Below are 24,896 nucleotides of genomic sequence, written 5' to 3' on the forward strand. Positions count from 1 at the left end.
GACTCTTGTTAGGGTGCGGCCACAGAACCCACAGCCTTCCACTGTTTAGCTGAACTGCTCCATAATATTGCCGCCTCAGCATCCTTTTGTGTGGCCCATGGCCTGCAGGGGCCTTGAACAGACACGGGCCCCTCCTGTGAGCATGCCCTTGAAACAGCTGCAGAGCCATAGTGATAAACAGTCTCTTCCACGTCCTGGGGCCTTCCCCCTGGTGTACCCCTTGGATGAGCCCCCTGCAAAACTTACCAGAATCCTGATCTTTTTGGTTTGAATTGACCAGTCTGGCTTCCCTGGGAACCCTGAAGCACTCCGTCTGTGGACCTTAATAAAGGCGTGTGTCCCAGTCTGGCCTTCCTCTGCCTGCACCCTGCCTTGACCTCCCACCCTGTACTCCTCCAAGACTGTGAGTAGTCAGCTTCTCTGTTTCGGTTCTCTTGTGGGCTTTTGTCGGACTGAGGCTCACGATGCGACATCCAACATTCCAGGACCCTTATTTAACAAGTAATTTAACAATCACCATGGCTCAATTTGTTGTCTGCCTTTGGTCAATTTCCAGTTCCCTGCAGTAGTTGGTTTTGATAATTTTGTCTAGTGCTGTGCTTATATTTTTGCGGGGGGCGGGGGGGGGGGCGGTGTTTTGCAGAAAGGAATTGCGTATCTCTTTATGCTGCCATAACTGGAAGGCCTTCTTATTCTTTTTTAATCCTCTACTGAAAAACATTAAAAAAGAAAAAAAGCTCCACTTTTCATTTAATGTTTAACACAGGTCCCTTTCCAGGTCAGGCCTGTTACACTACTTTGTTTTCCTAGTCAGAAGTGCAGAAAAACCAGCTTTACAAATTCTCCCTGCCCTTCCCTATTTTTCCTGAGAGGCAGAACCCTAAATGGAGGCACAGTCCTTGTCTGCTTGTGTGGCGTCCATACCATTTGTCAAGCCTCACCCTTCCCTTTTACCTGGTTTAAAATTCATGCCAGGGGATTGTAGGGCCTGCAGCATTTCTGAAGAAACTACTTTTAACTTTCTGAGTTAAAACTCAAAGTTAACTCCTTTTAACTTTCTGGAAGTCTGAGTATGTTGATTTGATGGGGAAGAGGAGCAGGGGAGGTAGATTTCTTCCATTAACAAAATAATAGGTTATTAGATTAGCTACATTATAGAATGTCTAGAGAGATAGGATGGGTCCAGTTTTAAAAAAGAAACAAGACAGTAACTTCAAACAACAATAAAAATTTAGACTTCCAATAATTTGGATAATACCATTCAGATAGACTAAGTCCCTGAGAAGTCTAGCTTAAAAAATAATTTAAAAATATTAAGAAAGGAAACATTTAAGGGGTGAGTGCCCTTGAATACACAGAATGGTGTGGCCATTGCACTGTAAAATACGTCGATCTACAGAAAAGCCACAGATAGGAAAACATTAGAAAGTGCTTCCACAAAGACAAATTCCCTTATTTTTAATATGTTTACTCTCTTTTAATATTACATGAGATGGAATGGGAGTATGAAGGGAGGATTAAATGTTTTGAGGGATAGTAGCTTTGAGTTAAAGCTGGAAACCGAGAAGGCTAGAGGTTTAGGCAACTTTTCATTTCACGTCTGGGGAGATCGCTGGAAAAGGAACATCGTCTGAGTAAGGTTTCACCAACTTTCCTTGTACTCCTAGTTTGTAACCATTTTCCCCAGTCTGCATTCCCTTTTTTTCATTTAAAGTAATTGAAATGGAAGACAAGGTAGAAGGTGTCAGAAAGAGAAAAAGGAGGTGAGAGTGGGGAAGAGTGGGGAGCAAGGAAAGAGGAGGAAGGGAGAATTCTAGGAGTAGGGGGTGATGGTGCAGAGGAGAGGAGAAACCGTGGTCGGTGCCATTTGCCTGTAGTTAAAAATAAAACGATGTGGTGCCTTTTCTTTTTTAATAAATCCAACATTTCCCCCTATTTTAGATGGGAAAAGTAGGAATTGTGAAGGAAAGGGTGTATGTAGGTGAGTGACAGGATCAGAAAAAGGAACAAGAGAAGTGAATTTTGTTTTCTTCCTCTTCTTCCGCTTTGTCTTTGCAACCTCCAAAATTAGCAGGATCGAGGACTTGGCATTCATGGCAGGGGAAGAGTTAACCCAATTTCCTCAAATTCGTGAGGACAGGATACAGATACATAGACTACCAACTACACAGCCTGGACCTCTGCTTAGTTCCAGTCACACCTGGGACTTAAGTTATCTTCACCATGGAATGTTACGTAACCACTAACAAGAATGAATTAGCACTATACCTGCTGTTCTGGGAGGTTTTGCACGAGTTACTGTTGGAGGAGACATGAAAGATGGAAAAGACTGCTTATAATGCGACCCTGTTTTGTGCAGCAGTGAACGTTCTGCATATCTGTATACACATGTGTACAGGTGTATGATTTGCATGAACAGGGAAAGCAGTATGGAAGATAATTCGAGGGTATTTCGTGTTCATTGAGCTTTTCTGGCTCTGTCTTCTAGGCACGTGGTATGGTTGCACTTTCTGGCCCCCTTGCGGTTGGGTGGGGTCTTGTGAGTTGTGAGCGTAAGTGACATGTGTTGCTTCTGGGCTGACGTGTGTAATTGCCAGTTCAACAGTCACCTCTCCCTCATCACTATCAGTGTTCATGACGGTAGCTCCTCCGTCAGCCTAGATCCCAGAGTGAGGAGACACGGAGCAGAGCCCCAAATCAGCCGCGATGAACACGTGGCATGAGAAGTAAACGGTAAAGCATCACTGAGCTCTGTGGGCTGTTATTATCCAGCAGAACCTAGCCTGTTCTGAATCATATAGCTGTATACTAGGCTAACATTAACAGGTGGGACACTCAGGCTTTTATAGTTTTTTTTTTTTTTAATATTGAAAATCTTTATTAAATCCAGGGAAGAAGTTGTTGTGGTGCCATAAGAATGGCAGAAATTGTACCAAAAATGTGCCAAAGACAATTGTGGTAAATTCTCTCTGAGCTGCCCTGACTTGTCACCTCCTTTCCTACCTGATATCACATAGATGCATTTCCTCTCTTGAAATGGTTCTTCCAGCCCCACCTTACTGCCCTGCCTAAAAAGACAACCTAATTCGAATTCAGGCACCCAGGGGTCTGTTACATTGCAGGGCAAACCCGGAGGTCCATTTCTCGAGTCCAGCAGTCCTCTGTGGGGGACCGTTTGTCTGAAGAGAGAGATATTTATTTATTTATTTATCTATTTAATTTTGGCTGCGTTGGGTCTTCATTGCTGCGTGCAGGCTTTCTCTAGCTGCGGCGAGAGGGGGCTACTCTTCGTTGCAGTGCACGGGCTTCTCATTGTGGTGGCTTCTCTTGTTGCGGAGCACAGGCTCTAGGCCCGTGGGCTTCAGTAGTTGTGGCGCGTGGGCTTCAGTAGTTGTGGCGCGTGGGCTTCAGTAGCTGTGGCTCGTGGGCTCTAGAGTGCAGGCTCAGTTGTTGTGGCGTACGGGCTTAGCTGCTCCGCGGCATGTGGGATCTTCCCGGGCCAGGGCTGGGACCCGTGTCCCCTGTGTTGGCAGGCAGACTCTTAACCACTGCGCCACCTGGGGAGCCCTGCAGTCGTTTTTGACGGTTACCGCGCGGCTGGTGGTGGTGTTACTGACATCTGGTGGGCAGAGACCAGCTGCTGGACATGACATCTTACAGTGCACAGGACAGTCCCCCACAGCAACAGATGTGCAGCCCCGAGCTCCTAGTGATGGGGTTGTGAGGCCCTGCTGTATTCGAGGTCAGCTTCCTATTCTCCTTTTTTCTGGAAGGAAATAGAAATCAGGCTGCCTGCCTTTCTTTGTTATTTATGCCAGGATGTTCTTGTCCCTTCAGAATTTTACGGAGTATAAGCCCACTTCCCTAACAGTTTTTTTCTTGGCTGTCCATATCCTTTTGTTTTTTTGTTTTTGTTTTTTAAAATAACAGCTTTATTGAGATATAATTCACATACCATACAATTTACCTAAAGTGTAAAATTCAGTGATTTTTGAGTATATTCACTGAGTTGTGCAACCATCACCACAGTCATTTTTATAACATTTTCATCACCCCCAAAAGAAACCTGTCACCCATCAGTCACTCCGTTTCCCCCAGTCCTCCCTCCTGTCCCCCACATCCCGAGGCAACCAGTAATCTACTTTATAGATTTGCCTATTCTGGACATTTCATATAAATTGAATCATACGGTATGTGGTCTTTTGTGCTGGCCTCTTTCACTTAGCATGTTTTCAAGGTTCATCCCTGTTTTCCAAAGTGGCTGCACCACTTTACAATCCCACCAACAATGTATGAAGGTTCCAGTTTTTCTACATCCTTACCAACACTTATTATGTCCATCTTTTTTAGTTCAGCCATCCTAGTGGGTGTGAAGTGGTAGCTCATTGTTTTGTTCCACTTTGCTTCCCTAATGATTAGTGATGTGGAGCATCTTTTCATGCACTTATTGGGCATTTGTATATCTTCTTTGGAGAAATGCCTATTCACATCCATTGCTCATCTGAAGTTGGGTTATTTGTCTTTTTATTGTTGGGTTGTAATAGTTCTTTATATATTACAGATACAAGTCCTGTATCAGATACATGATTTGAAAATATTTTCTCCCTTTCTGTGGGTTGTCATTTTACTTTCTTGATTGTGTCCTTTGAAGCACAGAAGCTTTGAATTTTGATGAAATCCAGTTTATCTTTTTTTTTTTTTCTCCTTGTTTGTACTTTCTGTGTCGTATCTAGGAAACCACCGCTTAACTCACCATCATGAAGATTCACTCCTATGTTTTCTTCTAATATTTTTATAATTTTTGCTCTTATGTTTATGTCTTTGATCCATTTTAATTAACTTTTTAGGTACGGATCCAACTTTATCCTTTCGCATATCTAGTCATCCCAGCCATTTGTTGAAAAGATTCTTCTTTCCCCCATTGAATTGTCTTGGTGGCCTTGTCTCCCCTTTTACTCTTGAAAATGGATTTCATCAATCTTCAGGGGAGGGCTTTGCCTATAATAATGTCAAACTGTGGTGAAGAAAGAGTAATTTAGCTACTGTGACACATATATTAACTATTTTAATAGAGTGTTGGGACGATAAAGGGAGGACTCCAATTCAGCCTGAGGGAAAGAGGAGGAAGATTACAGAGGGAAGTGTCACTGAAGCTTCCTTGAAAAACGGGTAAACACAGGTAGTATGTGTGGAGTTCTAGGCAGAGCAGACAGCACATGCGAAGGCTGAGTGGCAGCTGCAGCTGGTCACCCCTGGGGCTGGGCGGTGCTACTCACTGTCTCTGCCCTGCCATCCCCACCGTCTTTACCGAAAAGACCAGGTGTCTTTCTCTTTCGTGGGGGGAATGCATTAAGCCTCGAAATCGTCTTCGATTGGGAACGGAAAAAGACAGTCTACTTAAAAAAGTCAAAGACCTTGGCTGAGTCCTATAAACTCGCTGAATCTCAGTACCCCTTCTTCTAAAAAGGGACATTAATGTCTACCTCACAGGGATCTCGTGAGCGTTAACTGAAAATGTCCAGCAGCTAACTAGAACAAGTGTGTCATAAATGTCAGTTTCCGCTCTTCTCTGGTGCTCTTATACCCATTCCCACAGTCCATGGGGGGGAAACCTGGGCTTCTCTCCTAGGAGAAGTAAATGATTGAACCAAAGCTGCTGTCCTTTGCTTTGAGTGGCTGACCCTAAGGTGGGGAAATCACTGTTGAACCTTTACCTCACCTTGGAGAGGGCGGTGGTTGAGTGCATTTTTTTTTTTTTTTTAATGGGAACAGGAAGTGTGTTTGGTCAGCAGGGAATAGGTTATGGGAAGAATATAGCATATTCTTTTACGGCAGAACATGGTTTTTATACTTTCTGAATCTGTCCTTGCCAACAGAAACACTCAGATGGTTTCTGGTCTGTGTTTACTTTGGAATACAACCAACCGTGCCTGACTCAGCTTTCTGTTCCTCTGCAAATAACACGGTTGATACCCCTCCTCGTTCTATGAGCGGCTTAGTATTGGAATGTGGAAGAAGCACAAGGTGCAGTGTTGGAAGTTCCAACAGGCTGCTGTGACCATGGCTTAGTCCTGAACTTCAGGCACGGTGTATCCCTGCTCTACACTAGCCTGAGAGGCCTTAAGCAACTCTGAAGTCCATCACTCGTCTTCAGAGTTTAACAGCTACTGTGTCATTGTTATTTTCTCTGTGGGGCGGGTCCTCGAACAGCATGGTCAGAAGGAGTAAGACCAGAATGAGTCTGAACCTTGTTCTGGCATGAATTCATGATGATATGGAAAAAATCACCACGAACAAGAGCTCAGTGACCTCCCAGCTCGGTTGGGTTCCTAAACAAAAGATGTTCTCATTTCTGCTTTTTTTCCCCCCGCCCCCACGTGCACCTATGAAATACAAGTGTCAGTGCTGCATGCTGAGTAAATAATCAAATGAATAAGAAGGGATCCCTCCCGTCAGGGAGTTTATAATCCAGCAGGGAGCTATATACTTGTGAAAAATTGAACGTCATGAGATATACTGACAGCAGTGCTTGGGGACATGCGTAGAAAGTGAATAACTTTCACCAGAGAGTCTGAGAAGGCTTCACAGAGGGGGCTGGCATTGGAGCTGGGCGTTTCTCGTTTGCCTCTTTCAAACTCGTGAGAATTAGGCGATCTTACTGGAATCTTGAATTAAGGACTGAAGAACAAATCTAGGCTAAGTTCCATTATTTCTCAAGCTCTAATGAAGAACTTTGGCCTCTGAGTCAGAAGACCTGGCTTCTAGTCCAAGTGTTGCTGTGAACTTACTCTGTGATCTTGAGCAAGATACGTAAGCTCTCAGGATCAGAATTTCCTTGTTTGTTAAATGGGTATAGTTTGGAGGAGGTAATCTCCATCGCCCTTCCTAGTTCTAAAATCCCTCTTCTGAAGTGAAAAATGAAAAGGAATTAGAGCAGGTTGAGTCATGGCAAGGGAAAATGGAACTCAGGTTACGGATGTCACCAACAGAGAGGCAGTTACCAGTTGCCGCTTCAGCATACGTTAGAGTGAAAGGGGCATCTCTGGACTTGAAAGGTTGGCTTATTTTCCAAGCAACAAGCAAAAAAGTTTAATATATTTCCCTTCCTTCCCTACTTTCAGTGAACTTGTCCAGTACTTGCCTCAGTGAACAAGGTGGCTGCTGGGCCTTCTGCTTCACTAGCAACCCTTCTTGCCATGTGCAAGCTTTTCCTCCCGTCTCCCGTAGACTAGTCTTTGAAAACGCATAGCTTCCCTCAAACCTGAGTTCAGCCAACTCCAGGTCAACCTTTTCTCTCATTCTGTTAACACGGAGAAATGGAATATTTCCTACCAGGTCAGTAAGCCAAGGATACCAGACAGTGAGCTGGTGAGCCCTGAGGGGACTCAGGATGAGAAAACACAGGATACTGGCCCCAGATAGCTGAGGTGCACATCAAAGGAATGATGTCAGTGAGCCCAGAGTCTTGCATCTTCCCATACATAGAAAAGCGCTAAATTCCTTAACTTGGGATATCTGGTTTTCTTTAATTTACAATAATTGTTTGATGTTCAGACTACCTGCCCTTTGTTGCAAAACTCCTATATATCCTAGCTCCCCCCTCACCTCCTTGGAGCAGTTCTCTCAGGGTTACTTGAGATGCTGCCTCGTGGGCTTGAAGTGCTAAAAATTCCCGCCGATTAAAACATAACTCTCAACTTCTAGGTTGTGAATATTTTTTAAGTTGACAACATCATTGAGACTAACGCATCATCACCTCAATATCCTCTCCTTCACCCACAAATTCATACATACCCACACCCCTTCTTCTCCTCAGACTCATCCCTCCTTTCATGGACCATCCTCCATCTGTGCTTCCGATTTCATCCTCACCTGTGCCCTCTGGGCCTCGTTCTATCGATGTGAACTTCTCTCACCCTTTATAACCTTTTCCCCTTCGACTATGACCAGGCCCAAGACTTTTTCACACAAAATAATAACAGAAAAAGGAAAAAGAACAACCGTGTGTCCTTCTTCCTATTTACTATTTCAATCATAAGAATAATACATCTAATGTATATAAAAGGTACAAAGAATAACAACTGTGTCCCACGAGCCAGCTTAAGAAATAAAACATTCCTAACATCCTTGGGGCTTCCTGTTCGTTGACCCCTCCACCCCTCCTTTTTTTTTTTTTTTGGCCGTGCCATGCGGCATGTGGGATCTTAGTTCCCCGACCAGGGATTGAACCCGTGCCCCCTGCAGTGGAAGCGTGGAGTCTTAACCACTGGACTGCCAGAGAAATCCCCCATTGACCCCTCCTTGACCATCTCCCCCTACTTCCCCCTGAAGAGCAACCATCATCATGAATTGTGCGTTTAGCATTCACTTCTTTCTGTTTTACTATATACTGCATACATTTACTATGTACATTATCTCCAAACAACATATAATTTTGCAAAATTTTATGCTTTATATATATTGTCAAAATATGTGGATCTTTGGGGAGAGGGATAAATTGGGAGATTGGGATTGACATATACACACTACTGCATATAAAATAGATAACTAATAAGGACCTGCTGTATAGCACAGGGAACTCTACTCTATGCTCTGTAATGACCTATATGGGAAAAGACTCTAAAAAAGAGTGGATATATGTATATGTATAACTGATTCACTTTGCTGTACACCTAAAACTAACAACATTGTGAATCAACTATACTCCAATAAAAATTAAAAAACAGAAAACATGTAGGTCTTTTCCTCATCATCTCACCCAGTTAGTAGCCAGTAAATAACTTTGATAATTATTTATAGATAATTAAAAACAATCTTTAATATGAAAAATTACTGGAGAAGTCATTAATTATTGAACTCAATTACCACTTGAATGACATTTTCTCTGGATAGAAAGGAATTTGGGTGGTTTTGTGTAGTGCAATCAAATATTGTCAACATCTGTTAAGTTTCTTGAAAAAAACCTGGAAAGACAATTGCTGACTCCATTTGGTCCTCCCTCTTCACCACCACACTGAAATTGTATTCAAATGCCCTCTGTATTGTTTCATCCAATGGAAATCTCTAAAATAGTATCTAATAGACCTCTCTTCTGTTCCCGAGGCTACTCTGTAGTTGACACTGTCAACTAGTCACTTATCTTTGAGATTATCTATGCCCTTTGGCTTTTGTAATGCATCTCTCCTGGCTCTCTCTGTTCATCTGCCATAACCTTCTTCCTCTCCTTTAACACAAGCAGCCTCGGGTCCATTTTATGTGTCTTCTTGTCTCAAGAACTCACACCCACCCACGGTTCACCTACCACGTGCACGCTGATGACTCCGGGACTCTGACCCTGACCGCTGAAATTTCAGACTCACATATCTAACCACCTGCTGAACGGACAGACATGCATGGAAACACAAAGCTGCTTCTTAGACACCTCAGAGTCAACATGTCCCAAACTGAATTCCCCATCTTCCTTCCCCACCAGATCAGCTTCTCTTCTGTATCCCAAACTCAGGTTATGGCTTAGCATCCAGTCACTCTCAAAGCCAGAATCCTGGGAGGGGGCGGTCATCCTAGATTCCTCTTTGACCTTCGCTCTGCCCTGCAGTGTCCCAGTTCCCTGAGAGACTAGACATTCTGCTTATTTTGCTTCCCCAAATTTTCTGGTGTTCTCCCTTTTCCTTTGATTTCTACAGCAGTGATCTCATTTAGGCTCTCGTGGTCTTTTGCCTGGACTACTGCACCCCCTGTAGTCCTGCCGTCCATAAATCCTTCCACTCTGCAGCCACCATCACCTACTTACAGTGTGAATCTGACTACAACACAATGGAATTTAGTATTTCTTTGACTAACCACCTCATGGATTTGCATTGCGTGTCCCCAGGTCTTGGCTGTCGGTGTGTGTATCCAGCTTCATCACCCATTTCTTCCCACCACGACCTTTACAGTATGCACTTGACCCGTGCTATTCCCTCCCCCTAGTATGTCGTTCTCATTTCCTCTTCACCTGGCTTACCTTTACTCAGTTTTCAATAGGTGGGCTTATCTCCTCTGGAAAGCCTTCTGGAACCTCCAGGTCGGGCAATGTGCTCCACCTCTGTGCTACCATACTACCTTAGGCATCTTGACTTTTATCACTTACCATGTCATGTTAAAATTACACATTTACATGTCTTACTAGACTATAGCTCCTCAAGAGCAGAGACCTTATCTGCTTCATCTTCAACTTCCCATGGCTTAGCACAAGCCTCAACATACAATTATAGTTCCTGGCCTGAACTGAACTGATGCAACCTAGCTTTGATCCTGAATCGTGGGGAAACTGTCTCCTAATCCAGGCATTAAGAAGGTTGCTGGTACCATTGCTTTTCCATATAATTTTTCAGCCTAGATAAGTCCTTACAAGAGCATCTTACAAGTGCTGTGCCTCTTTGGCTGGTTTGGGGAAGCCCCTCCTCCCAAAGGAATATCTGAACTCACAGGTCCAATATGGCGTACCGTTCTAGAGTGTCAGTTTCACCAAAAGATTTTTGGAAAGAGATGTGTTTTGAGGTAGCCTATGTTTTTTTTTTTTTGGCATTAAGAGAGGCTTCAGCTTATGCCAGGCTGTTCCCTGCTAAGCCTCTGTGTCGTGGGAGCACACGTTCTATGGTGAGTGGTAGTGTTTGAGAAACAGTAATCTACAGGGCACTGTATTACGCTGTAGCCTAGTTCTTGTTCTAGAGCCTTCCATATAAAAATAACCCCAGTGAGACCAAAGCATAGAAACGATCTCAAAAACAGGCAGAAGAGAGATTTTTCATCCTGGGCTGAGTGAGGTTTGAAAAGGTGTCTGCCTCAGCAGAGTAGGTCTTCAGAAATTAGCACATCACCGTGCTTTGTACAAAATATGCCAGGTGGTAGATAAAGGAAGGGGAGGGAAGGCAGGAAAACAATGTTAGAACCAAACAAAGAGAAGGTTTGGGTCAAAGTGGGGACCAGATCAAGGAGAGCGGAAGGAAGTGAGGGACAGGACAGCAAGGCATGGAGCACGAGGAGGGAAAAGAGTCAAACGGAACTGTGGCCACAGATGGGGTGGAGGTGGGGCGTCTGCCGAAAACCCAAGAAACGATTACGTCTTTAGTAAGGTGACAGGGGGCGTCTTCACCCCCGGAAATTCTACCTGGAGTCCTGAGTTTGAGATCTTCCCAGTCTGGGTTCTGACAGCCGTTTCACACATCAGATTTGAGAATGAGGTAGCATCCTCCCAGAGGGAGTGACATAAAAAGATGCAAAAGGAACAGAGGAAACAGCAAGGGGACAAGTAGGAAGGGTTAATTTAAAATGGATAATGGGGAAAACCCCCAATAAATTGACAAAGGAAAAAATAAATAAAATGGATAATGGAGTCCATTTAATTCAAGCCATGTGTATTCAGTGCCTGTTATGTATCAGGCATTGTTCTGGGGGTGGAGGAACAGAGGTAAGACTGGGCCCCAGCCTTGAAGGAGTTTGCAGGCTTCTTTGAAGGTGTCTGAGAAGGAAAAGCCAACAGTAGAAAATCCAGTATCTAATGCTTTCATCTTCCAGTTAAGAGGTCTTTGAAAGCTAAACCAAGAATCACTCCTGTACCATTTCTGTTATCTGGTGCTGTAAAGCTTTCCCAGCAAAAAAAAAAAAGAGTGACAAATCTGCCCCAAGTTTTGATTGTCACACGTCAGGCTGCACAAGGGGAAAATGATATGAATTTGGAGAGTGACCTTCAAGGGCAGAAACACTCTCCCCAGATCTATCACCAAGACATCCTCCAGAGGTATTAGGAAAATATTTTCCCAATATAACCTCCTAAAGAAAAATACTAGTCTAATATACTTTTCCATCATAATTAAATCTTCTCCCAAATGACCTGCTAAGACAGACACTATCCTGATATGGAACTTCTCCAAAAGCCCTGATTTATCCTGGATTAATAAGTGTTTCCTTTTAGGTGGGTAATGAATGTTTTGCAAATGGTTATTACAAAACAATTACTCATACATGTGTTCACAGGACTTTCACTGCCCTAGGATCTCAGACTTTTTTTTTTTTGGAATAGAAAAGAGCTGTGTCTCTGGAAGCCTTCTGATGGTCTCTGTGCTGCTGATAGAAGGTGATGCACAGAGGGGCACAAAAGCACCAGGTACTTCAAAGCGGGGGGGGGGGGGCGGGGAGTCAAGAACAAATTGTGGTTTTGAATCCTAGACTACCACGGAGCCACCTCAAAACAGGAACCTCTACTATTAAACAAATTACATAATAAATCAGTCTAAGTTATCAATGGCCTTCTCTCAAACAAGAATAAACAGCTTTCTCACCTGGAGCCACCAGAAGCTGGAGGAGGCGAGGGATTCTCCCCTAGAGCCTCTGGGGGGAGCACAGCCCTGCAGTCACCTTGATTTCGGACTTCTAGCCTTTAGAATTGTGAGAGAATAAATTTCTATTGTTTCAAGCCAAGAAAAAAAAAAATAAATAAACAGCTTTCTAATGAGAAACTGATTGTACTAGAAAGCTGCTAGAGACATAATGATAAGCCATCAAAAAAAGCCTGCTCTGCCTAATCACCCTGCAATGAGGCTCTCCCATCTACAAGACACGCTCACAGACTGCGTGTTAGTACAACATTCTTAAACATGGACATTTGAATACTGCTTCCAACATGAAAGACAGAACCAAAACAATGGAAGAGGGGACTTTGAAAATAAACACAGACATTGTAGGCAGCTGAAGAAAACTTTTAAAGTGCAGAAAAGATACAGAGTTAATTTAATATTTTCAGAGAAGTATGAGGAGATACTGCATCCATGAAATAAGAACGGGATGCTATTAAAAAAAAAAATTGGAAGTTCCCCTCCACCCCAAATTAAAGCCCTTGGGAATTAAACATATGATGGTAGAAATGCAAAATTTTAATAGAAGGGTTGGAAGATTTATTAGAACTAAATGACAAGATTCAAGACAGATTCAAGAGATCCAACATCTAAGTAATTATAGTTTCAGAAACAACAGAGGGAATTATATAACACAAGAACTGAAGAATATGATTTTTAGATTGAAAAGGTCTTTAAAGTACCTAGAACAATGACCAAACCAAACAAAAAAAGCCCAACATCAACTTACAACATTGTGAAATATCAGGACGTGAGGAAAAAAGAAAAAACCCTACAAACTTCCAGAGATTAAAACAAAATATAAGGGATCAAAAATCAGAATGGCATTAGCTTCTCAAGAGCACTATGAGAAGGTGGAAGGAAATGGAGCAATGCCTTCAAAATTCTGAGGGGAAATTATTTTCAATTCATCAAACCATCAGTCAAGTGTGAAGGAAGAAAGATGACATCTTAAGTGCGCAAGGTCTCAAAAACCAACCAGGTCTTGTGGGGCCTGAATCTTACCCACTTTAAGAAAAAGTCCCCATTAGGAAACTTGCACAAGCCTCTTAGATAGCCTCATCCACCAGAGGACAGACAGCAGAAGCAAGAAGAACTACAGTCCTGCAGCCTGTGGAACAAAAACCACATTCACAGAATGACAAGATGAAAAGGCAGAGGGCTATGTACCAGATGAAGGAACAAGATAAAACCCCAGAAAAACAACTAAATGAAGTGGAGATAGGCAACCTTCCAGAAAAAGAATTCAGAATAATGATAGTGAAGATGATCCAGGACCTCGGAAAAAGAAAGGAGGCAAAGATGGAGAAGATGAAAGAAATGTTTAACAAAGACCCAGAAGAATTAAAGAACAAACAAACAGAGATGAACATACAATAACTGAAATGAAAACTACATTAGAAGGAATCAATAGCAGAATAACTGAAGCAGAAGAACGGATAAGTGACCTGGAAGACAGAATGGTGGAATTCACGGCTGCGGAACAGAATAAAGAAAAAAGAATGAAAAGAAATGAAGACAGCCTAAGGGACCTCTGGGATGACATTAAATGCAACAACATTCGCATTACAGGGGTCCCAGAAGGAGAAGAGAGAGAGAAAGGACCCGAGAAAATATTTGAAGAGATTATAGTCGAAAACTCCCCTAACATGGGAAAGGAAAGAGCCACCCAAGTCCAGGAAGCGCAGAGACTCCCATACAGGATAAACCCAAGGAGAAACACGCTGAGACACATAATAATCAAATTGGCAAAAATTAAAGACAAAGAAAAATTATTGAAACAGCAAGGGAAAAACGACAAATAACGTACAAGGGAACTCCCATAAGGTTAACAGCTGATTTCTCAGCAGAAACTCTACAAGCCAGAAGGGAGTGGCATGATATACTTAAAGTGATGAAAGGGAAGGACCTACAACCAAGATTACTCTACCCAGCAAGGATCTCATTCAGATTCGATGGAGAAATCAAAAGCTTTACAGACAAGCAAAAGCTAAGAGAATTCAGCACCACCAAACCAGCTCTACAACAAATGCTAAAGGAACTTCTCTAAGTGGGAAACACAAGAGAAGAAAAGGACCTACAAAAACAAACCCAAAACAATTAAGAAAATGGTAATAGGAGCATACATATCGATAATTACCTTAAACGTGAATGGATTAAATGCTCCAACCAAAAGACACAGGCTTGCTGAATGGATACAAAAACAAGACCCACATATATGCTGTCTACAAGAGACCCACTTCAGACCTAGGGACACATACAGACTGAAAGTGAGGGGATGGAAAAAGATACTCCATGCAAATGGAAATCAAAAGAAAGTTGGAGTAGCAATACTCATATCAGATAAAATAGACTTTAAAATAAAGAATGTTGCAAGAGACAAGGAAGGACACTACATAATAATTAAAGGATCAATCCAAGAAAAAGATATAACAATTATATATGCACCCAACATAGGAGCACCTCAATACATAAGGCAACTGCTAACAGTTACAAAAGAGGAAATCGACAGTAACACAATAATAGTGGGGGACTTTAACACCTCACACCAATGGACAGATCATCCAAAATGAAAATAAATAGGGAAACAGAAGCTTTAAATGACACAATAGACCAAATAGATTTAATTGATATTTATAGGACATTCCATCCAAAAACAGCAGATTACACTTTCTTCTCAAGTGCACATGGAACATTCTCCAGGATAGATCACATCTTGAGTCTCAAATCAAGCCTCAGTAAATTTAAGAAAATTGAAATCATATAAAGTATCTTTTCTGACCACAGCGCTATGAGATTAGAAATGAATTACAGGGAAAAAACCAAAAAACACAAACACATGGAGGCTAAACAATACGTTACTAAATAACCAAGAGATCACTGAAGAAATCAAAGAGGAAATCAAAAAAATACCTAGAGACAAATGACAATGAAAACACGATGATCCAGAACCTATGGGATGCAGCAAAAGCAGTTCTAAGAGGGAAGTTTATAGCTATACAAGCCTACCTCAAGAAACAAATCAAATAAACAATCTAACCTTACACCTAAAGGAACTAGAGAAAGAACAAACAAAACCCAAAGTTAGCAGAAGGAAAGAAATCCTAAAGATCAGAGAGAAATAAATGAAATAGAAACAAAGAAAACAATAGCAAAGATCAATAAAACTAAAAGCTGGTTCTTTGAGAAGATAAACAAAATTGATAAGCCATTAGCCAGACTCATCAAGAAAAAGAGGGAGAGGACTCAAATCAATAAAATTAAAAATGAAACAGGAGACGTTACAACAGACACCGCAGAAATACAAAGCATCCTAAGAGACTACTACAAGCAACTATATGCCAATAAAATGGACAACCTGGAAGAAATGGACAAATTCTTAGAAAGGTATAACCTTCCAAGACTGAACCAGGAAGAAGTAGAAAATATGAACACACCAATCACAAGTAATGAAATTGAAACTGTGGTTAAAACTCTTCCAACAAACAAAAGTCCAGGACCAGATGGCTTCACAGGTGAATTCTAACAAACATTTAGAGAAGAGCTAACACCCATCCTTCTCAAACTCTTCCAAAAAATTGCAGAGGAACACTTCCAAACTCACTCTATGAGGCCACCATCACCCTGATACCAAAACCAGACAAAGATACTACAAAAAAAGAAAATTACAGACCAATATCACTGATGAATATAGATGCAAAATCCTCAACAAAATACTAGCAAACAGAATCCAACAACACATTAAAAGGATCATACACCATGATTAAGTGGGATTTATCCCAGGGATGCAAGGATTCTTCAATATACACAAATCAATCAATGTGATTCACCATATTAACAAATTGAAGAATAAAAACCGTATGATCATCTCAATAGATGCAGAAAAAGCTTTTGACAAAATTCAACACCCATTTATGATAAAAACTCTCCAGAAAGTGGGCATGGAGGGAACCTACCTCAACATAATAAAGGCCATATATGACAAACCCACAGCAAACATCATTCTCAGTGGTGAAAAACTGAAAGCATTTCCTCTAAGATCAGGAAGAAGACAAGGATGTCCACTCTCGCCACTATTATTCAACATAGTTTTGGAAGTCCTAGCCACAGCAATCAGAGCAGAAAAAGAAATAAAAGGAATACAAATTGGAAAAGAAGAAGTAAAACTGTCACTGTTTGCTGATGACATGATACTATACATAGAGAATCCTAAAGATGCTACCAGAAAACTACTAGAGCTAATCAATGAATTTGGTAAAGTTGCAGGATACAAAATTAATGCACAGAAATCTCTTGCATTCCTAGATACTAATGATGAAAAATCTGAAAGAGAAATTAAGGAAACACTCCCATTTACCACTGCAACAAAAAGAATAAAATACCTAGGAATAAACCTACCTAGGGAGACAAAAGACCTGTATGCAGAAAACTAAAAGACACTGATGAAAGAAAGATGATACCAAGAGATGGAGAGATATACCATGTTCTTGGATTGGAAGAATCAATATTGTGAAAATGACTCTGCTACCCAAAGCAATCTACAGATTCAATGCAATCCCTATCAAATTACCAATGGCAGTTTTTACAGAACTAGAACAAAAAATCTTAAAATTTGTATGGAGGCACAAAAGACCCAGAATAGCCAAAGCAGTCTTGAGGGAAAAAAGCGGACCTGGAGGAATGAGACTCCCTGACTTCAGACTATACTACAAAGCTACAGTACTCAAGACAATATGGTGCTGGCACAAAAACAGAAATATAGATCAATGGAACAAGATAGAAAGCCCAGAGATAAACCCATGCACCTATGGTCACCTAATCTATGACAAAGGAGGCAAGGATATACAATGGAGAAAAAACAGTTTCTTCAATAAGTGGTGCTGGGAAAACTGGACAGCTACATGTAAAAGAATGAAATTAGAACACTCCCTAACACCATACACAAAAATAAACTCAAAATGGATTAGAGATCTAAATGTAAGACTGGACACTATAAAACTCTTAGAGGAAAACATAGGAAGAACACTCTTTGACATAAATCACAGCAAGGTATTTTTTGATCCACCTTCTAGAGTGATGGAAATAAAAACAAAAATAAACAAATGGGACCTAATGAAACTTCAAAGCTTTTGCACAGCAAAGGAAACCATAAACAAGACGAAAAGACAACCCTCAGAGTGGGAGAAAATATTTGCAAACCAATCAATGGACAGAGGATTAATCTCCAAAATATATAAATAGCTCATGCAGCTCAATATTAAAAAAACAAACAACCCAATCCGAAAATGGGCAGAAGATCTAAATTGACATTTCTCCAAAGAAGACATACAGATGGCCAAGAAGCACATGAAAAGCTGCTCAACATCACTAATTATTAGAGAAATGTAAATCAAAACTACAATGAGGTATCACCTCACACCAGTTAGAATGGGCATCACCAGAAAATCTAGAAACAACAAATGCTGGAGAGGGTGTGGAGAAAAGGGAACCCTCTTGCACTGTTGGTGGGAATGTAAATTGATACAGCCACTATGGGGAACAGTATGGAGTTCCTTAAAAAACTAAAAATAGGGCTTCCCTGGTGGCGCAGTGGTTGAGAACCTGCCTGCCAATGCAGGGGATACGGGTTCGAGCCCTGGTCTGGGAAGATCCCACATGCCACGGAGCAACTAAGCCCGTGAGCCACAACTGCTGAGCCTGCGCGTCTGGAGCCTGTGCTCTGCAACAAGAGAGGCCGCGACAGAGGCGTGCGCACCGCGATGAAGAGTGGCCCCCGCTCGCCACAACTGGAGAGGGCCCTCGTGCAGAAACGAAGACCCAACACAGCCAAAAATAAGAATAAATAAATAAATTAATTAAAAAAAAAAAAGACAACTGAAAATAGAATTACCATATGATCCAGCAATCCCACTACTGGGCATAAACCCAGAGAAAACCATAATTCAAAAAGACACATGCACCCCAATGTTCATTGCAGCACTATTTACAATAGTCAGGTCATGGAAGCAACCTAAATGCCCATCAACAGATGAATGGATAAAGAAGATGTGGTACATGTATACAGTGGAATATTACTCAGCCATAAAAAGGAGCAAAATTGGGTCATTTGTAGAGATGTGGATGGATCTAGAGACTGTCATACAAAGTGAAGTAAGTCAGAGAAAAACAAATATCGTATATTAACGCATGTATGTGGAACCTAGAAAAATGGTACAGATGAACCGGTTTGCAGGGCAGAAATTGAGACACAGATGTAGAGAACAAACGTATGGACACCAAGGGGGGAAAGCAGCAGGGGGGTGGGAGTGGTGGTGGGATGAATTGGGAGATTGGGATTGACATATATACACTGATGTATATAAAATTGATGACTAATAAGAACCTGCTGTATAAAAAAATAAATAAAATCCAAAAATTCAAAAACAAAAAAAAATCATTGAATTATAAAGTTGGGTGTGAAGGTGAATATTTATTTACATTGAGGAAAGAAATCACAACAAACTGGAGCCATGGAGATTCAGGGCTCTTTCTTTTAAAATCTCTTTAGAAAATTGACCAAAAATGCCTCTTGAAGGCAACCTGGCTCCCTGCCCACACCCCCGACAGCTTGCAGCAATTTGCAGCCCTCATAGTGGCCCTGTGACTTCATCAGCTCCGGGTAAAGCTGCCTCTACCTCCATGCATCCTTCCTCAGGAAGCTATGCTCCAGCAGAACCAAGGAATGAAAAGGCATGGACTCCAAGGGACAGGAATCCTGTACAATCCACAGGATGCCAATGAGGGAGCTCCCAGGGTAACAAGGGGCTCAGAGAAGGACCAGTTCCAGAGAATGGGGGAGCTGGCTGAGCAGGGATTTCCCAAGGAAAAGAAAAAAAAAAGAAAACTGGCTACTTACTTGACGTTGACTAACTACTGAGAGGAATTTTACCATCCTGTCAAAGGTTGAGCAAGAATTAGTAATGAGTACTGAACACTTAAGCAGTTGAAGATGTAGCAGTGACTAACACCAGGACGGTAGAAAAGCTTGTACAAGAGAGGAGGTGTAAAAATCATGGTTTATCATATGGCTCAGTTGTGAATAGTATTTACATAGTCATAATAATGCAAACACTAAACATTACTATATCGAAAAATATTATGATATAACTTAATATATTGGGACCTTGCAAGAAAGGGAAGTGAATGTGAAGTAGAATTATGAGGGTATAAGAGAGCTAAAGCCACATGCTTCAAGGTAGGATGTCAGTAGATATTATCTAGAACTGTGTGTGTGTGGCCGGGGGGTGGGGGAAAGAGCCAATATTTGCATGTTATTTGGGAATATGATGGTAAACATGAGAAAAATGTAGCCAAAAGCATGGAAAGTAGTTGCCACTGGGGATGCAGCTTAGTATAAACTCCATAGAAACCTTGTAGAACTTTTAAGACTCTACATTTATTTGTTTTGACCAAAATAGAGAATTAAAAAAAGAAAGTGATGCCCCAAGAGGAGTGAGACAGAAAGCTGTTGGAAATAAAATGAAGGTGCCTCTGCTAAACTACCCCAAATTCAGTGTTTTTCAAGTTGTGGTCCTGTGACCACCTGCATTCAAATTACCTGCAGTGCCAGTTTATCATTCAGATTTAGAGACCCATCCCAGACCTAAGTAATCAGCATTTCTCAGGGCGGGACTTGGAACCTACAATTTCAAAAAGTTCCCCTAGACCCACTGCATTATCTATTGCTTTTTAGTAAACCAAACAACAAAAAATAAATAAAATGAAAAAGAATAACAGATGTAGAAACAGAGTCAGTGACCCATAAAAAGCACCATGTCAGACCCTGCTATTTGCTTACCCGGTATCCATTCTTCCGTATTAACAGAATCCCTATTTTGTTGTATTGGCAATACGTCCAACGAAAACACTGGATTTTCTCAGGCTCCTTACAGTTTGGGGTAGTTGTGTGACATAGTCTTTATACCAGTGAGATGTATAAGAGGTCTACTGGGTGGAGCTTCCAGGGAAGATCTTAATATTACAGTAAGTCCCCTACATAAACGAGTTCCGTTCCGAGAGTGCGTTCGTTAAGTCCAATTTGTTCGTAAGTCCAGCTAAGTTAGCCTAAGTACCCAACTAACACGTTCGGCTATATAGTACTGTACTGTAATAGGTTTATAATACTTTTCACACAAATAATACATAAAAAACATACACAAAAAATAAAGAAAACATTTTTAATCTTACAGTACAGTACCTTGAAAAGTACAGTAGTACAGTCCAACAGCTGGCATCCAGGGTCTGGCATCGAGTGAACAGGCAAGAAGAGTTACTGACTGGAGGAGGGAGAGGAGGTGGGAGATGGTAGAGCTGAAGGACTGTCAGCAATAGGAGACAGAGGGCAAGCTGCAATTTCACGTGAACTAACTTACGTGATTGGACATGCAAACACATGTTCGCATCTTTGAAAGTTCGCAACTTAAAGGTTCGTATGTAGGGGGCTTACTGTATTATCAAAAAGGGACAGACTCAGCTGGTACATGCCTTCTGCCCTTCTTTCTGTTAAGCACAGAAGAGGTGCCTGTCCTTCAGTGAGGACGAAAGCGTGCTAAGGGTGGAAGGAGCCTGCTCCGGCCCTGGACTTTGCACCTGCAGACCTCTGGTTCTCTGAGAAGAATAAACTCCTTACTTATTAAGCCCCCAGAGTGGGGTCTTCTGTGACTTGTAGCTGAATGAAATCCTGATGACATCTCATACTTGTTCGAATGTGTATTTGATATACTGTATATTGAACACATTTTTTTGAGTGCTTTGGGCACTGTGCTAGGAATAATACAACGGGCCAGACAAATAAGGCTCTTTGCCCCATGGAATGTGGAATACAGTTAGAGTAGAAGAATCTACAGGTGTCTGAGTCCAGGATTCAGAGGGGCTATGGTTTGCTGTCACAGACCCTAAAGCAACAGAGTCAATCGAAATAAACCACTTGATTTATGTATGTAGGAAGTCCTCAGGGGACCACATGCCAGAAGGAGCAATAGTCTGGACATTGGGAGACCTAGGTTTTCTCTGTAATTCATTAGCAAAGTACATTTGGGGAAGATACAGGGGGTGATGGCTTAATTTTTCCCGAATCCACTTTTCTTCTTTGAAAAACAAGAAGATTGGGCTCAGCTCTAAAATATTTTGTGATTACATTGAACAAAGATGGCCATGAAATATACCAGACAAGAGTGTTTCTAAATTTAGACCCTAAGAGTTCAAGTCAGAGGATATATTAAACAAATCACCAACAACTGCCCACTCCAAATTAAACAAACAAACAAAGGGAAAAAGAACACGCTGGAGGGAGTTCTGGTTTGAGACCCGGCTCTGCCACGTAACAGCTGAGTAACCCTGGGACGGACACTCAGTGTCTCTAAGTCTCAATTTCCTCATTTATAAAATATGAAGCAATTATACCCCAATAAAGATCTATTAAAAAAAAAAAAGCATACTAAAAAAAAAAAAATAGGGCTATTACTCTGACCTCAAAGTGCTGCTTATTAAGGAAAATGCCTGGTACTCTGTAAAGCCCCATTATGATTTGATACCAGCAAGATATTGATAATGGCTTAGAAATCTAAATCCTGCTAGGGGAATACATGAGTGTGCTTTGATGTTTTCAGTTTAATTCTTCATTACACAAGGCAGATAGATCTTTTGAGTTTCCTTCTGCCTGCCATAGTGTACCTTGTGACCCATTTTATTTTTACATAAGAGAACAGGCAAGAGAAACAAAAACAGCTAAAATTGAAATCATCTCTGTTTCTAGCCCCAGTAAAGGTTGGGAGAAAGGGCTGGCTGGTTAAAAGGGAAGCTGGGTTCAAACGAAGTGTGGGAATTAACATCACTTACCTGTGGCCTCTAATTGTCCATATTCAGTATTGTATAGTATTGTGAATAATCTGGGTTTTGCCTTATAACCTGTCTCAAGTGTAGATGGGAAATTTGTCTACATATGCAGCCATTAGCTGATGACGCAGTCATGACTTCCATTCTCTTACTCACAATTATAAAAAGTTTTGCGGTAACAGGAACTTTGGCTATGGGAGTGGTTCTACACACGGTAAAATTGCCCGTATCCATTTTCAACAGCAGATGCATTTGAGAGAAAGAGACAATCTTTTGATTACAACCAACGCAGGTAACATCTGTACTTTGACCAACTGAGCATGGCAGCCAAAGTGAATGTGAAGGTGGTGGGGAGATAAGAAAGCAGAATTCTTTCTTCCTCTTTATCCCTCTTTCGCCTCAGCCCTTGTCAAATCCTGACAGTTTCAAAGTGCTATTTGCTAAGATTAGGCAAGGCACATAACCAAGGATATATTGGGGAATACTTTAAATAAAATTACTGTTGCCAAACGTGAGATTCAATAACTTCACCTAGTCCATCACAACCAACATTCCCCAGAAGGGTCGGGGAGGAACCCATAGAATATAAGGAAAAATGCAGAGTATGTGATAAGTGGTAATACTGTTTCCACCGCCCATGGAAGAAGTGAGAGGAAATCAAAGGTCTTTAAAAAGAAAACTGAATGCTTGCCTCCTGTAGTACCAGAACAAATAATGCATAACCAGAAATAACGCCTTTTTCTCTGCTTATGTCAGGTGCTCTCCCCTTGTAAAATTAAGGGGCCTTATTCAACAAAGCCCTCATATCAGTTCCATATCTTTTCCAGAAACTTTAGGAACAGAGGGTAACTACAGAGGAACTCTCAGTCAGGAAGAGCTCAGTCTGAAGCAGGCCGCACGCCCCTATCTCAGAGTGTATTATTTTTCTCCCCAACAGTGTTCAACATGGTACAAAACCCAGAATATATTGAATATGTTGCAATCTGGTTAAAAAGAGTACACGTTTCCTTTAACAATAAGCCATACTACTTATTAAAGTGAATGTAAAAATACAGGTAAAATTCTTTTGTCACTTTATGAGCCCAGCAGAGCGGTGGGTAGGGCAACGGGGCAGACGGTCAGGGATGTGGGGAAAATGGCAGACGAGGGCAGTGGTGGAAGAGAACAGGAAGGAAGTGGTCATTTCTGGCTAAAATTTTTAAATGGTTTATTTCATGAGGGGTTTCCCTTGCTGCAGCACCACCCTTCTTACACGGAGGGCTAGCTCCTGTCTCCAGAGGTGATCACTCTGGACCCAGACGGGGACACCTAAACTGTTTTCAGGTCCCACTAAACCTCTCCAAGCGCTGCTAACCTTCCCCCTTGACCCCTCGCACCCCTCTGCCCGCTGGCCCGTCCGTGAAAGCTAAATAATGGCTCAGGGGACATCTGTCCGTCGCCTCTCGCTATTAGCCTCCAGGCTTGCTGGCCTAAGGAGAGTACGTGGTGGGCGCATTTGGGGGGGGGGTGGCGCCGGCCCGGGGAGGGTCGGAGTGGAAGTGCCACCGCTGCGAGCCGCGGACTCGAGACAGCTCCGGTCTCCGGGGGGGACACGAGCCATCACCGCCGGGGTTTCCGATCCTCGGGGCGGAACGGAGGGCGGGGGCTTCGCACTTGGAAGCTCCTCTCACCGGGCGACACGGTCGCCCTGCCAGGCCAGGGTCGCGACAATATTCACCCCAGGGCCGCTGGCGATCGGCCACAGGTGCGCGGGCGCGGTGGGAGCCGCCCAGTGCGGCCCCACCTCCAGCCCCGAGGGGGCCCCCGGGTCAGCTTCCCCATCCCTGGACCTCCAGCGCCTCCCTGCCCTCCCGAGCCGAGCCCCCTCCCCTGGCCGAACCCCTCCGCGTAGGAACCCCTCCGGGCCGAGCCCCCTGCCCGCAGCCGGCGTCTCACCTGCGCCGAGCTCCTCCGAGCCGTCAGTCCGCGGCCGCTTCGCAAGCCGAGTGCAGCTGCCACCCCGCAGGTGCGAGCGCCCCTCCCCGCCTGGCCGCAGCCAGCCGGCCCTCCCCCAACCCCGCCCGCCCCTCCCCGCACCTGCCCGGGGGCTGGGCCGCCCGTCTCAAAGTCCGCACTGCCCTCCACGCCCCTGACCCTCCCGCCGGGTTGTTCCCTGGCTCCAGACACTCCCTAAGATGTGTGTTCCAACGGGGGCCGGTTCCCAGACATGTAAGGCCGGCCGTGACTAACCTTGACCTCCTATGATGCAAAGCAATTACAGAGCCTGGAAGGTGACAGCGGAGGCTGGCTCAAGGAAGACTGTTTACCAAGCCAAGCAATCGTGGTGAACAGGCCTGCCAGCTAGGCACGGATCACCCTCCAGCAAAGGAAGGCTCTGGTGTCATATCCCGGACCAGTTTTCTAGTTTAAGCTTGGTGTCATATTCATTCATTCATTCATTCATTCAACAAATCTGCCAACAAATCTACATGCTAGGTAGACACAGTTCTAGGTTCTGGAGACACAGCTGCAAAGGAGATAACGTCCCTGCCTTGAAGGAGCTGCTTCTAGGAAGGAAGGCGTGACTTTGTAGTGTCATGTGGTCTCCATGCCCTCATCTCCAAGTTAAGGGGTTGGCCTAGTTGTATAGTT

At 42.8% G+C, this 24,896-nt stretch overlaps 1 protein-coding gene across 1 annotated transcript in view; it reads right to left on the reverse strand.

The window, feature by feature from the left end:
• TMEM45B (transmembrane protein 45B) overlaps positions 1-24,298 on the reverse strand; it is a 31,417-nt gene extending 7,119 nt beyond the window's left edge. Inside the window, exon 1 of the mRNA XM_061203054.1 lies at positions 24,201-24,298. The gene's annotated coding sequence lies outside the window, so the exon portion shown is untranslated. The remainder of the gene's footprint in view (positions 1-24,200) is intronic.
• Between the last annotated feature and the right edge of the window lie 598 nt (positions 24,299-24,896).

This window comes from Eubalaena glacialis, chromosome 10 (assembly GCF_028564815.1).
Source record: "Eubalaena glacialis isolate mEubGla1 chromosome 10, mEubGla1.1.hap2.+ XY, whole genome shotgun sequence".
Classification (NCBI taxonomy): domain Eukaryota; kingdom Metazoa; phylum Chordata; class Mammalia; order Artiodactyla; family Balaenidae; genus Eubalaena; species Eubalaena glacialis.